General features: G+C 36.7%; 1 protein-coding gene across 1 annotated transcript in view; it reads left to right on the top strand.

Moving 5' to 3' along the window:
* Positions 1 to 13702, top strand: part of MSH4 (mutS homolog 4) — a 98045-nt gene that overhangs the window by 29028 nt on the left and 55315 nt on the right. The window lies entirely within an intron of this gene.

Here is a 13702-nt window from a genome sequence, read left to right on the forward strand (position 1 = left end):
ATGAAGTGAGAGAAGCATCGACATATATACACTACCAAATGTAAAATAGTTAGCTAGTGGGAAGCTGCTGCATAGCACAGGGAGATCAGCTTGGTGCTTTGCGATGACCTAGAGGGGTGGGATAGGGAGGGTGAGAGGGAGGCTCAAGAGGGAGGGGATATGGGGATATATGTATGCATATGGCTGATTCACTTTATTGTACAACAGAAACTAACACAGTATTGTGAAGCAATTATATTCCAATAAAGATCTATTAAAAAAATAATAAGTAAATACTTAGTGCCTATAGGCACATTCTATAAAGAAAGTAATAGATGGTTTTCATTCTTCCATTTAAGGTGAATTGAAAAATATTTACTTTAATGAAATACATGTACAGTTGATTGTTGAACAATGCAGGGTTTGGAGTGTCCCCCTCCCCGCCCCCCATACAGTTGAAAACCCACGCAGGTGTGTAACATTACAGTCAGCCCTCTGCATAGGAGGGTTCTGCAACTGGATTGTGTCATACTGTATTTTTTGAATAAAATCCACCTATGAGTGGACCCGCACCATTCAAACCCATGTTGTTCAAGGGTCACCTGTATATTTTTGCTCGTGTGCTTAAAAAGGAAAGACGTCTCGTACATCAGTAAAATTTGATTTAAAATTTGATTTCTTTGCAAATCCATTGAAGGCTTATCTATGTTTAAGAAGCCTTTCCATATTGTAGAGATAATTGCTCTTAAGGTTCATTTACAATAAAAACATTATATGGAAAAGTTTTGGCTGTTGGGCAGGCAGAGAATTGGAAGTTTCCTTAAATAATTGAAACACCTTAAAATTCAATATATACAAATGAGAGGTAACCTAGAACAACTGATGTCTGGAACAAAATTAGTTGGTTTCATACAATGAGGTTAGAAGCATTCCTTCCTCTTCAATTTTCTCATAGTGTTTGTGTAGAACTGGTACTATTTCTTCCTTAAATGTTCGGTAGAATTCACAAATGAAGCCATTAAAACTTGGAATTTTCTTTGTAGGAATGGTTTTGACTCTAAATTCAACTTCTTAAATATTTAATAGATATGATGCTATTAAGGCTACCTGTTTCTTCTTCTTCTTTTTTTTTTTTTTTTTGGCCACGCAGCTTGTGGGATCTTAGTTCCCTGACCAGGGATTTGAACCTACATCCTCAGAAGTGAAAGTGCAGAGTCCTAACCACTGAACCACCAGGGAATTCCCAGAATATCTTACTTTTAATTAGGGTGTTTATTTCATTTGTACTTAATGAGATTATTGATATGTTTTGATTTAAATCTGCCATCATGGTACTTTTTTTCTATTTGCTTTCTTTTCCTTTTCTTCTGCCTTCTTTTGGATTAATTGAATATTTTTTATGATCCCATTTTACTCCTCTGTTGATTTATTGGATAGAACTCATTGTTTTGTTATTTTAATGGTTGCTTTCAGGTTTATTGATTACATCTTTAGCTGAATTCAGTCTACCTTCAAATAATATTATGTCACTTCACATGTGGTATAAGAACCATAGAGTAGTGGCAACAGAAGCAAAAATAATACAAGTTGGGAGTATATCCAACTAAAAAACTTCTGCACAGCAAAAGAAATAACCAATAAAATTAAAATGTAACTTCAGAATTGGAGAAAATATTTGCAAATCATATATCTGATAAGGAGTTAATATTCAGAATATATAAAGAACTCATATAACTCAATAGCAAAAAAATAAACAATCTGATTAAAAAATGGTCAGAGGAACCAAATAGATATTTTTCCAAAGAAGACATATGAATGACTAGCAGGTGCGTGAAAAGGTGTTCAGCATCACTAATCATCAGGGAAATGCAAATCAAAACCACAATGAGATATCACTTTTTTAGAATGCCTGTCATCAAAAGGATGTAAGATAGCAAGTGTTGGTGAGAATGTGGAGAAAAAGGAACCCTTGTGCATTATTGATGGAATGTAAATTAGTGCAGCTAAATTTATGGGAAAGAGTATATAGCAGTTCCTCAAAAAATTAAAAAAATAGAACTACCATATGATCTAGCAATCCCACTTCTAAGTATATATCCAAATGAAATAGAAGCAGGATGTCAAAGAGATATCTGCACTCCCATGTTCATTGCAGCATTATTCACAATAGCCAAGATACAGACACAAATACACAGACACACACTGGAATATTATGCAGTCATGAGAAAGAAGGAAATACTTCCATTTGTGGCAACAGGGGTAGCATTGAGGGCATTATGCTAAGTGAAATAAGCCAGACAGAAAAAGATAAATACTGCATGGTTTCGTGTATGAGAAATGTAAAAAAAAAAAAAAAAAAGCAAACTCACAGAAAGACAGAGTAGAAAAGTTGTTGCCAGGGCTTGCAGATCAGGGAAATAGGAAGAGGTTGGTTAAAGGGTACAAACTTTCAACTATAAGATGAATAAGATCTGCAGATCAAATATAAAACATGGTGACTATAGTTTATAACACTGTATTGTATAATTGAAATTTGCCAAGTGAGTAAATCTTAAATGTTCTCACATACAAAAAGAAAGATAAATATGTGAGGTGATGGGTGCATTAATTAACTAGATGGGGGGATCCTTTTGCAATGTGTATGTACCTCAAATCACCACAATGTACACTTTAAATATCTTACAATTTTATATGTCAGTTATACCTCAGTAAAGCTGAAAAAGAAAACCTTATGGTAGTATGCTGCCATTCCCCCCATTCCTCCCACTGGGCTATTGTCATATATTTTATTTCTACATATATCACACAGTTTATTTTTTAAAATATAACAGCTTTATCAAGGTAGAATTCACAAAGCATACACTTCACCCATTTGAAGTATACAATTTAACCATGTTTTGTATATTCATCGTTGTACAACAAACACTACAGTCAATTTTAGAACGTATTCATCACCCCAAAAAGCAGTGCTGTACCCGTTAGCAATCACTTTCCATCCCTTCCAATCCTCTTCCCCCCAGTGCTTGGCATTTCTAATCTATCTGTTCCTTTAGATTTGCCTATTCTTGACATTTCATATAAATAGAATCACACAATATGTAGCCTCTTATGTTTGCCTTTTTTCACTTAGCATAATGTTTCAGGTTAATTCATATTGTAGCATACATCAATATTTGATTCTTCTTTTTTTCTTTTTCTTTGTGGTACGCGGACCTCTCCCTGTTGTGGCCTCTCCCGTTGCGGAGCACAGGCTCCGGACGCGCAGGCTCAGCGGCCACGGCTCACGGGCCCAGCCGCTCCACGGCATGTGGGATCTTCCCGGACCAGGGCACGAACCCGTGTACCCTGCATTGGCAGGTGGACTCTCAACCACTGCGCCACCAGGGAAGCCCTGATTCTTTTTATTGATAAATAATATTCCATTGTATAGATATAGCACATTTTGTTTATCTGTTCATCAGTTGATGAACATTTGAGTTGTTTGCACTTTTGATTATTAATAATGCTGCTATGAATATTTATATACAAGTTTTTGTGTAGATGTAAGTTTTTGTTTATCTTGGATGTATACCTAGAGTGGAATTTCTGGCTCATATGGTAACTCTATGTTTAATTGTTTGAAAAACTGCCAGACTGTTTTCCAAAGTGACTATCGTTCTACATTTCCACCAGCAGTCTATGAGGGTCCCAATTTCTCCACATCCTTGCCAACATTTGTTATTATCTGACTTTTTGATTCTAGTCATCCTCGTGGGTATGAAGTAGTCTCTTGTGGTTTTTATTTGCATTTCGCTGATATGACTAATGATGTTGAGCACCTTTTCTTGTGCTTATTGGCCATTTGTATATCTTCCTTGCAGAAATGTTTACTCATATCCTTTGCTAATTTTTGATTGGATTGTCGTTTTATTATTGAGTTGTAAGAGTTCTTTATATATTCTGGATATAAGTCCCTTATTGTATATATGATTTACAAATATTTTCTACCGTTTATTGGGTTGTCTTTTCATTTTCTTCATATATCCTTTGATATTACATGTTAATTCCCTTCCAGAAGGATGACTATTTAGTTTTCTTTCCTTTTCCTTCTATAAACATGGACACTTCCCTACTTCCCCTCACCCCGTAAGGTTATAACATAATTTTAGTTAGATAAAAATGATTATGACTATCCATGCTACACAGAACTGAGCATGCACAACTTTTTACATTTTTTCCCCAGAATTAATAACTTTTTTTGTGTGTGGTTTACCTTGTACTTTCACTAATTCAAGCATAGACGTTTTCACCAATTATATAAATATCCTTTCAATATATTCTAAATATCCTCTCAGTATTCATTCATTCACTTCAGGTACTCAGTCAATTTCAACCTCTGGAAGATGTCTCTCCCACAGGTTTCAAACTTGTTCCAATCTGGATTGGTTACCTCTCTTTCGCTAGTATACAGCTATGACCCCAGATTTCTCTTCATCATCATTGTTTGTCTTTCCTGTGTTGGATCTCTCTTTTTTTAAAAAAATGTTTGTTTATTTATTTTATTTTTGGCTGCATTGGGTCTTAGCTGCGGCACGCAGGATCCTCCGCTGTGGCGTGTGGGCTCCTTGTTGCAGCACATGGGCTTCTCTCTAGTTGTGGCCCACATGGTCAGTAGTTGTGGCGCATGGGCTTAGTTGCCTCTCAGCATGTGGGATCTTAGTTCCCCGACCAGGGATCCAACTCACATCCCCTGCATTGGAGGGTGGATTCTTAACCACTGGACCATCAGGGAAGTCCTGGATCTCTTGTTTTTCATATCCCAAGTCTTCCTCTGTTTTCACTTACTCTCTTCCTTTCATGGAGCACAGTTTTTAGTAACTTTTTGAGAAAGAGTGAGACTTTATATGTCTAAACTGTTTTCTCATTTCCTCATGATTGATTGATAGTTTTGCTGAAAATAGAATTCGTCAGGAAGTAATTTTCCTTCAGAATTTAGGAGGCATTTCCCCACTGTCTTGTAGCTTATAATGTTCCTATTGAGAAGTTGAAACCATTGAGACTCCTGAATTTTGGATATGACTGACATATTTTCCCCCTCCATTCTCTGGAAGCATGTAAGACCTTTTGGTTTCAGCATCTTTAAAAGGGACAATAAAAATTAAATAAAATCTCAAATCTTCAGAAAATTTGCAAGTACATTACAAAGAACTTATTTTCCTGAAAATTTTAAGAGTTAGTTGCTGACATGATGCTCTGTCACTCTCAAATACATTAGTATTTCTTACAACAAGGATATTCTCCTATTCAACCACAGTAAACCTTCAAAATAAGGAAATTAACGATAATACCATTTAATAACATTTAATCCTCAGACCTCATTCAAGTTTTTCCAATTTTGTCAATAATATCCCTTATTATTATTTTTTAAGATGTATTTATTATTTATTTATTTTTTAAATTTTTGGTTGCATTGGGTCTTAGTTGTGGCATGTGGGATCTTTGTTGAGGCATGCGGGATCTTTTGTTGCGGCGCACAGGCTGTTGCGATGCGCAGGCTTCTCTCTAGTTGTGGCATGCAGGCTCCAGGGCGTGTGGGCTCTGTAGTTATGGCACGCGGGTTCCAGAGCGTGTGGGCTCTGTAGTTTGCAGCATGCAGGTTCTCTAGTTGAGGCATGCACGAGCTTAGTTGCCCTGCGGCATGTGGGATCTTAGTTCCCTGACCAGGGATCGAACTGGCATCCCCTGCATTGTAAGGTGGATTCTTTACGACTAGACCACCAGGGAAGTCCCACCAACAATGCCCTTTATAGAAAAAGGATTCGGTTAAGAATCAAGCATTGCCTTTAGTTTTTGTATCTATTTAGTCTTCAGTCATGACCATGACACTTGAAAATTACGGGTGTGTATTTTCACTCAATTTGGGTTTGTCTGATGTTTCCTCATCATTAGATTCAGGTAATATTTTATTATAGGAAAGAATTAATTATCAGATTATACCTGAGAGCAGTCTCTTTGTTGTCACCTTGTGTAATGTGTAGTATTACACAGTCATACATATTCATGATTTAGTTTCTCTGGCTATAAGAATTAGTAATATACCATTGACCCTTGAACAACATGAGGCTGAAGGGTGCTGACCCCCTGCAAATTGAAAATCCTCATATAATTTTTGACTTCCTCCAAACTTAACTATTGATAGCCTACTGTTGACTGGAGTCCTTACTGATAACATAAACAGCTGATTAATACATATTTTGTATGTTATATATTTTTATACGGTATTCATACAATAAAGTAAGCTAGAGAAAAGAAAACATTGTTAAGAAAATCATAAGGAAGAGAAAATACATCTCCAGTACATATGTGCATTTATTGAAAAAAATCTGCATTTAAGTGGACCCATGCAGTTCAGACCTGTGTTGTTCAAGGATCAGCTGTACATGTTTTTGCATTAGACTGTTTCTGGTTATATTAAGAAAGGAATATCAATTTAGCCAACTAGCTCTCTGGGAAATATCTGTGATTAAATAACCAGCTGCTGTAATCAGTTTGACTGTCAGATTTTAGAAAAGCCCAGTGGGCTAAGTGTAAGGTAATTCTATAAACTGAGAATCTGGAATCTTTTTTCCAGTCTAGAAAAGGCAATCTGTAACTAGCTCCATAAGGTTTTTATGGGCCAGTGTTACTTCCCACCCTTTTTAGTTTTGGAGGGATCAGTCATAGCTGTACATTTTTTACTTAACCAGCACATCTGTCCTTTGTGGAGGCTTTTTAAAAAATACTTTCCACACCTGAAGCTAACACAACGTTGTAAATCAACTATACTCCAATAAAACATTTTAAAAAAAGGAAAAATATAAAGTAAAAAAAGTACTTTTCAGATGAGATGTACTAACTTTTAAGGAAACTTAAGCAATATATTGACTTGATACATAATTCATGAATTTCACTATTCCTTATACTGTTTCTCAGTTGCTGTTTCCTTAACCATCTGGAGATATATTTTAAATGAGGCTTTTCCTTCATTTAATATAAGCATAGATATATATATATATATCTTAATTAAATATGATATTTACTAAATTAGTTCAGACTTGTGCTGGTTAAATTGCATTATTTGCTTAAGCTTGTGGATGAACTAAATGTTCTTTTGGCTGAATTTTATGATTGGCTTAAACTTCTGAATGAACTAAATGTTCTCTGAAAATTTCCAGTATGGAATTGTTTGCCTAAGGTGAATTCTCATATTTTCTCTTTAAGAATATTGATTTTATAAAATGCATATTTTCTGATCATAAGTTTCATTGAGAATAAAATTTAAATTTATTATTTTAATTAATCCAAATGTCTTTTCTTTTTATGCAGTGTTTATAACCTTACAATTTAATGTATTGCATTAAGAATGTTTGTGTTTTCCATTATAAACATCCAAAATACTTCCTGCAACATTTGAAAACTTTGATATCAAAGAATTTTTTTCAACTTTTTACCCAAGTTTCTTTGCTTTGTTTTGAATAACTTTTAATTTTTTCCAATTGATTTCAGACTGCCATATAGAGGATGTAGTACATGGCTCCTTCTTTAATTAATTCAACAAGTTATTTTACCAAGCATTGTAATGAGTGCTAGGGATACAGTAAGAAGTGAATCTCTAATCCAAAGGAATTTATAATTCATTTTGAGATTTTGGTTAAAAAAAAGCAATTACAGCATAGTATTATCAGGAACTGTAAGGTATCTGATATTCTACCCTACTTGCAAGCTAACAAGTTAGCCTGCCACAGTTTCATAAATGCTGACAGAAGACACAGACTCCTAGATCAGAGAGAAAGGACTTTATACCCACAATAGCAATATCCAGAGTATCAACATTTTCTTGCACTGATTCCCCAAGCTCCTTTTCCCACAGGGCGATGTGAAGAGGGCTAGGTGATACCTGCACATACAGAGTTTTACAGGAGAGAATTGCTGATCTTAGGGAACCTGAATCTTTTATAATGGGCGGTAAGCATATTTGCCTGCTATTATGCAGGGAGGCACCATCTTTATCTTCTGAGACTGTAAGCAAACCTGCCCTTTGCTGTAGAAGGAGACACTATATCTTTCAAGGCTATTCACTATATAAACATCCTTGAAAAGTCTGTCCAGAACAAAGGCAGTCAGTGCCTTTGCTCATAAGATATGCAAAAGGCCAGTAGAGAATTGTCTCCCAGTTCTCCACGAAGAAACTCTTTTCTTGGCTTTGAAGAAGCAAGCTGTAAAGAGACTGTATTAGTGTTCTATTGCTGCATAACAAATGACCTCAACTATAGCAGCTTAAAACTACACATATTTATTATCTCACAGTTTCTGTCAGTTAGGAGTCTATGCATATCTTAGCTTGGTTCTCTGCTTAGGGTCTTACAAACTACAGTTAAGGTGTCATTCAGGGCTGGATACTCATCTGGAGTACTCACCTAGGGAAGGGTCTGCCTCTCTGCTCATGTGGTATGGGCAACACTTAGTACCTTGCAACTGTAAGATTCATTGCTGTTTACTTTTTCAAAGCCATTAAGGTAGGAAGAGATTGGAAGGAGAGACAGAGAAAGAAGAAACAGGAAATCACTAGTGATATAAGAGGTTAAGAGAGTACCTGTGTAAATATAGTAAGACAACTCCTCCACAGCAGGATTTCTCAAACTTGTCACTGTTGACATGTTAGGATGGATAATTCTTTTACTGTTCTGTGCATTCTGAAATGTTTAGCAGTATTCATAGCTTCTACCCACTAGATGCCAGTAGAATCCAATTGTTATACCCAATTATTACAGCCAGAAATGTATTCAGGCATTACAACAGTGAACACCCATGTGATGACCACTCAGGTAAAGGAACAGATATTGCCAGTACTTCAGAACTCCCCTTCTGTTCCTTCCTGTTCATTATTCTCTACCTCCCTCCAAAAAGAAACCACTTTTTATTAATTACTTTTTTGTTTTTCTTTATAACTTAGTTTTACCTGTTCTTTTAAAAACTTTAAGGAATCATTCAGTGTGTATTTTTTATATCTGGCTTCTTCTATCCAACATTGTGTTTGTAAGATTATTCATGTTGTTGCATATAGCTATAGCTCATTTATTTCCATTGCTATATCATATTCCACTGTATGAGTATGCCATTATTCAGTTCACTGTTGTTGGACTTCTGAGTTGTGGGCAGGTTTTGGCAGTTAGAAATAATACTGCTTAATCATTTTATACCTGCTTCTTAATAAAATTTTGGACATATTTTTATTGGGTACATAGGAATGGAACTTCTGAGTCTTGAGGTGTATCTTCAACTTTAGTTGAACTTTTGGCAAACATGATGTTTGCCAAAATGTTTTTCAAAATGATTGTACTAATTTACAGTCCCATCAGGAGGGTATGAGAAGTCCCATTGCTCTTATCCAAAACCTGATATTGTCAGTTTAAAAATCTTAGCCATAGTGGTTGGTAGATAGTAGTATTTCATTGTGGTTTTAATTTGCATTTTCCTGTTAATGAGGTTGAACACCCTTTCATATGTATATTGACCATTTGACTATCTTCTTTTGTGAAGGTCTTGCCCATTTTTCTATTGAGTTATCTTTTATGATTTGTAGAGCTGTTTATATAAGCCCTTCGTTTCTTCTGTGTTACGGATATCTTCTCCCACTTTGTAATTGGCTTTTTTTGCTCAGTATTGTGGGGTAGACATTGTTGGTGTGCCACCCACATCCCCTTGGCATTCACTTTTGTGTATGTATGGCATCTCACTGCAAGCAAGCTGAAACTTTCTGCCTGAGGACTTTCTCTGGCCACAGGAGAGACTAGAGAGTAATCAGGGAGTTGCTGACCCAGTGATAGGTCTTGACGAATACTGAACTGAAGTTGGTGAATAAATGCCCCATTTTCCTTACCTCTGGAAGTAGTTTCTGAAGCTTACTTTACACTGTCTCTGAGAGGTCTCCAGCAGGATTGAGCCACGGTACCATACACTGGTAACCGGATCATCATTACATCCTATATTGATGTTCTTCCCTTGCCTTCTTACTTCCCCACTCTTCTTGCCTATACTTCCTGGAATTACTTTTCAAATAAATTATTTGGTTTCTAAAAATTGGTTTTTGGAGAACCTATCCTGCATCAGTGGTGTCTTTTGTTGAATAGAAATTCTTTTTTTATGATTCATTATTTTGTATATATTATGAAACAATCACCACAGTAAGTCTAGTTAACATCCATCCCCATGCATAGTTTTAAATATTTTTCTCGTGACGAGGACTTTAAGATCTACACTCTTAGTAACTTTCAAATATGCAATACAGTATCATTAACTATAGTCACCATGCTGTATATTACATCCCCACGACTTATTTATTTTATAGCTGGAAGTTTGTACCTTTTGACCTTCTTCTCCCATATTGCCTCTCCCCCACATCCTAACTCTGGCAACCACGAATCTGTTCCCTGTATTTATGAGTTTGGTTTTTTGTTTGTTTTTAGATCCATGTATAAGTGAGATCATGTGGTATTTGTCTCTGTCTGACTTATTAGAAGTCTTTAATTTAAATGTAGTCTACTTTATTTTTTTCCTGTATAGTTAGTGTTTGTTGTATTCTGCTTAAGAAGTCTTTACCTACCCCAGTGTCTTGATTGTACCCGTGGGATTTTAATTTATGGAGATCACTGAGTGATGACATGGAGAGGCTAATGCCATTTAAAGGCTATATGTATATATATATATATATATATATTTTTTTTTTTAATCTAAATTAATTTATTTTTGGTTGCATTGCATCTTTGTTGCTGTGCGCGGGCTTTCTCTAGTTGCGGTGAGTGGAGGCTACTCTTTGTTGTGGTGTGCGGGCTTCTCATTGCAGTGGCTTCTCCTGTTGTGGAGCACAGGCTCAGTAGTTGTGGCACATGGACTTAGTTGCTCCACAGCATGTGGGATCTTCCTGGACCAGGGCTCGAACCCATGTCCTCTGTGTTGGCAGGTGGGTTCTTAACCACTGCACCACCAGGGAAGTCCAAAGGATATTCTTATTACTTACAGTTCCTGAGAGAAAGATGTACGTCATGCAGAATTACATGGGGAGGTACCAGGATTACTCAGGAGGTGGAGGACTGGGGGGGAAATATTGCAAAACCCCAAATTACTGCAGTAGTAGGAACTTGTTAGGTGAAAACGTCCCTTATTTAGTAAGAAGCAAAACACAGATGGTGGGATTTGTGGTTGGAGTATTTGTAATGTGATTTTTGTGTGCCCACAAAAACCAGACCATGGGGGAGATGTAAACAACTTAGCCATTAGTTTGAACCTGTGATTAATGTGTGCTAAATCATCAATTATGAAACTTATAAAGGTTTGGTTAGAATATCCAAGGTAATGAAGATATTCCTCTTTGTTATATTCCAGATGCTTTATTGTTTTATGTTTAGATTTACAGTCCACCTGGAATTGATATTTGTATGTGGTGTGAAGAAGGGGCCATATTTAATTTTTTCTTGTACAGATTCATAATCGTATTGGTACCATTTATGGAGAAGACTTTCCTTTGCCTACTGCTCCACAGTCAACCTTTGTCATAAATCAAGTGCCCATATATGATCTTCTTTCTAGACTCTATTCTATACCATTGGTCTGTCTGTCTGCTCTTGTGCTGATACCACAGTTTCTTAATTACGCTATTATAAGTTGATATTCATTAGAGTTAGTCGTTCCATGCTGTTCTTCTTCAAGAGTATCTTGGCTATTTTTGGAAAATGTTCTCCTTTAGTAATAGTGATGATAATTGTCTTATGTTCAGTGAATTTTATTTATTTTTAATATTCCAGTTAGTTTCAGAAATTCATTATAAGAGAGCATGAGACAACTTGTTTTGGGGCTAATAACGTTCATTTGAGTATTTCTTCTAAATTGATCCATATAGTCTTGGAAAAGTCCAGGTATTGTGCAATGGGGATATAGGTTAGGAGGCTTCAAAGAGAAATCGCTCATAGCAATACAAGCTTACCTCAGGAAACAAGAAAAATCTCAAATAAATAACCTAACATTACACCTAGAGCAACTAGAGAAAGAAGAACAAACAAAACCCAAAGTTAATGGAAGAGCAGAAATAAATGAAATAGAGACTAAAAAAACAGTAGAAAAGATCAACCAAACTAAAAGCTGGTTCTTTGAAAAGATAAACAAAATTGATAAATCTTTAGCCAGACTCATCAAGAAAAAAAGGGAGAGAGCTCAAATCAATAAAATTAGAAATGAAAAAGAAGTTACAACCGACACCACAGAAATACAAAGGGCCATAAGAGACTACTACAAGCAACTATATGCCAATAAAATGGACAACCTAGAAGAAATGGACAAATTCTTAGAAAGATAAGAAATGGACAAATTCTTAGAAAGATACAATCTTCCAAGACTGTACCAGCAAGAAGTAGAAAACATTAACAGACCAGTGACAAGTACTGAAATTGGGCTTCCCTGGTGGTGCAGTGGTTGAGGGTCTGCCTGCCGATGCAGGGGACACGGGTTCGTGCCCTGGTCCGGGAAGATCCCACACGCCGCGGAGCGGCTGGGCCCGTGGGCCATGGCCACTGGGCCTGTGCGTCCAGAGCCTGTGCTCCGCAGCGGGAGAGGCCGCAGTGGTGGGAGGCCCGCATACCGCAAAAAACAAAAAAAACCCAGAAAAACCCAGAAAGTACTGAAATTGAATCAGATTAAAAAACTCTGCTCAAGGGCTTCCCTGGTGGCACAGTGGTTGAGAGTCTGCCTGCTGATGCAGAGGACACGGGTTCGTGCCCCGGTCTGGGAGGATCCCACATGCCGCGGAGCGGCTGGGCCCGTGAGCCATGGCCGCTGAGCCTGCGCGTCCGGAGCCTGTGCTCTGCAACGGGAGCGGCCGCAACGGTGAGAGGCCTGTGTACTGCAAAAAAAGAAAAAAAAGAACTCTGCTCAAACAAAAGTCCAGGACCAGATGGCTTCACAGGGGAATTCTATCAAACATTTAGAGAAGAGTTAACAGCTGTCCTTCTGAAACTATTCCAAAAAATTTCAGAGGAAGGAACACTTCCAAACTCATTCTATAAAGCCACCATCACCCTGATATCAAAACCAGACAACAATACCATAAAGAAAGAAAATTACAGGCCAATATCACTTATGAACATAGATGCAAAAATCCTCAACAAAATTCTAGCACACTGAATCCAACAATACATTAAAAGGATCATACACCATATTCAAGTGGGATTTATCCCAGGGATGCAAGGATTTTTCAGTATCCACAAATCATTCAGTATGAGCTACCACATTAACAAAATGAAGAATAAAAACCATGTGATCATCTCAATAGATGCAGAAAAAGCTTTTGATAAAATTCAACATCCATTTATGATAGAAATTCTCCAGAAAATGGGCATAGAGAGAATCTACCTCAACATATTATAAAGGCCATATATGACAAATCCACAGCTGTTGAAAAGCTGAAAGCATTTCCTCTAAGATCAGGAACAAGACAAGGATGTCAACTCTCACCACTTCTGTTCAACATCATTTTGGAAGTCCTAGCCATGGCAATCAGAGAAGAAAAAGAAATGAATCCAAATTAGAAAAGAAGAAGTAAAACTGTCACTGTTTGCAGATGACATGATAGCAGACATAGAAAATCCTGAAGATACTAGAGCTCATCAATGAATTTGTTAAAGTTGTAGTATACAAAAGTAATACACAGAAATCT

The sequence above is a fragment of the Stenella coeruleoalba genome, assembly GCF_951394435.1.
Source record: "Stenella coeruleoalba genome assembly, chromosome: 1".
In the NCBI taxonomy this organism is placed as follows: domain Eukaryota; kingdom Metazoa; phylum Chordata; class Mammalia; order Artiodactyla; family Delphinidae; genus Stenella; species Stenella coeruleoalba.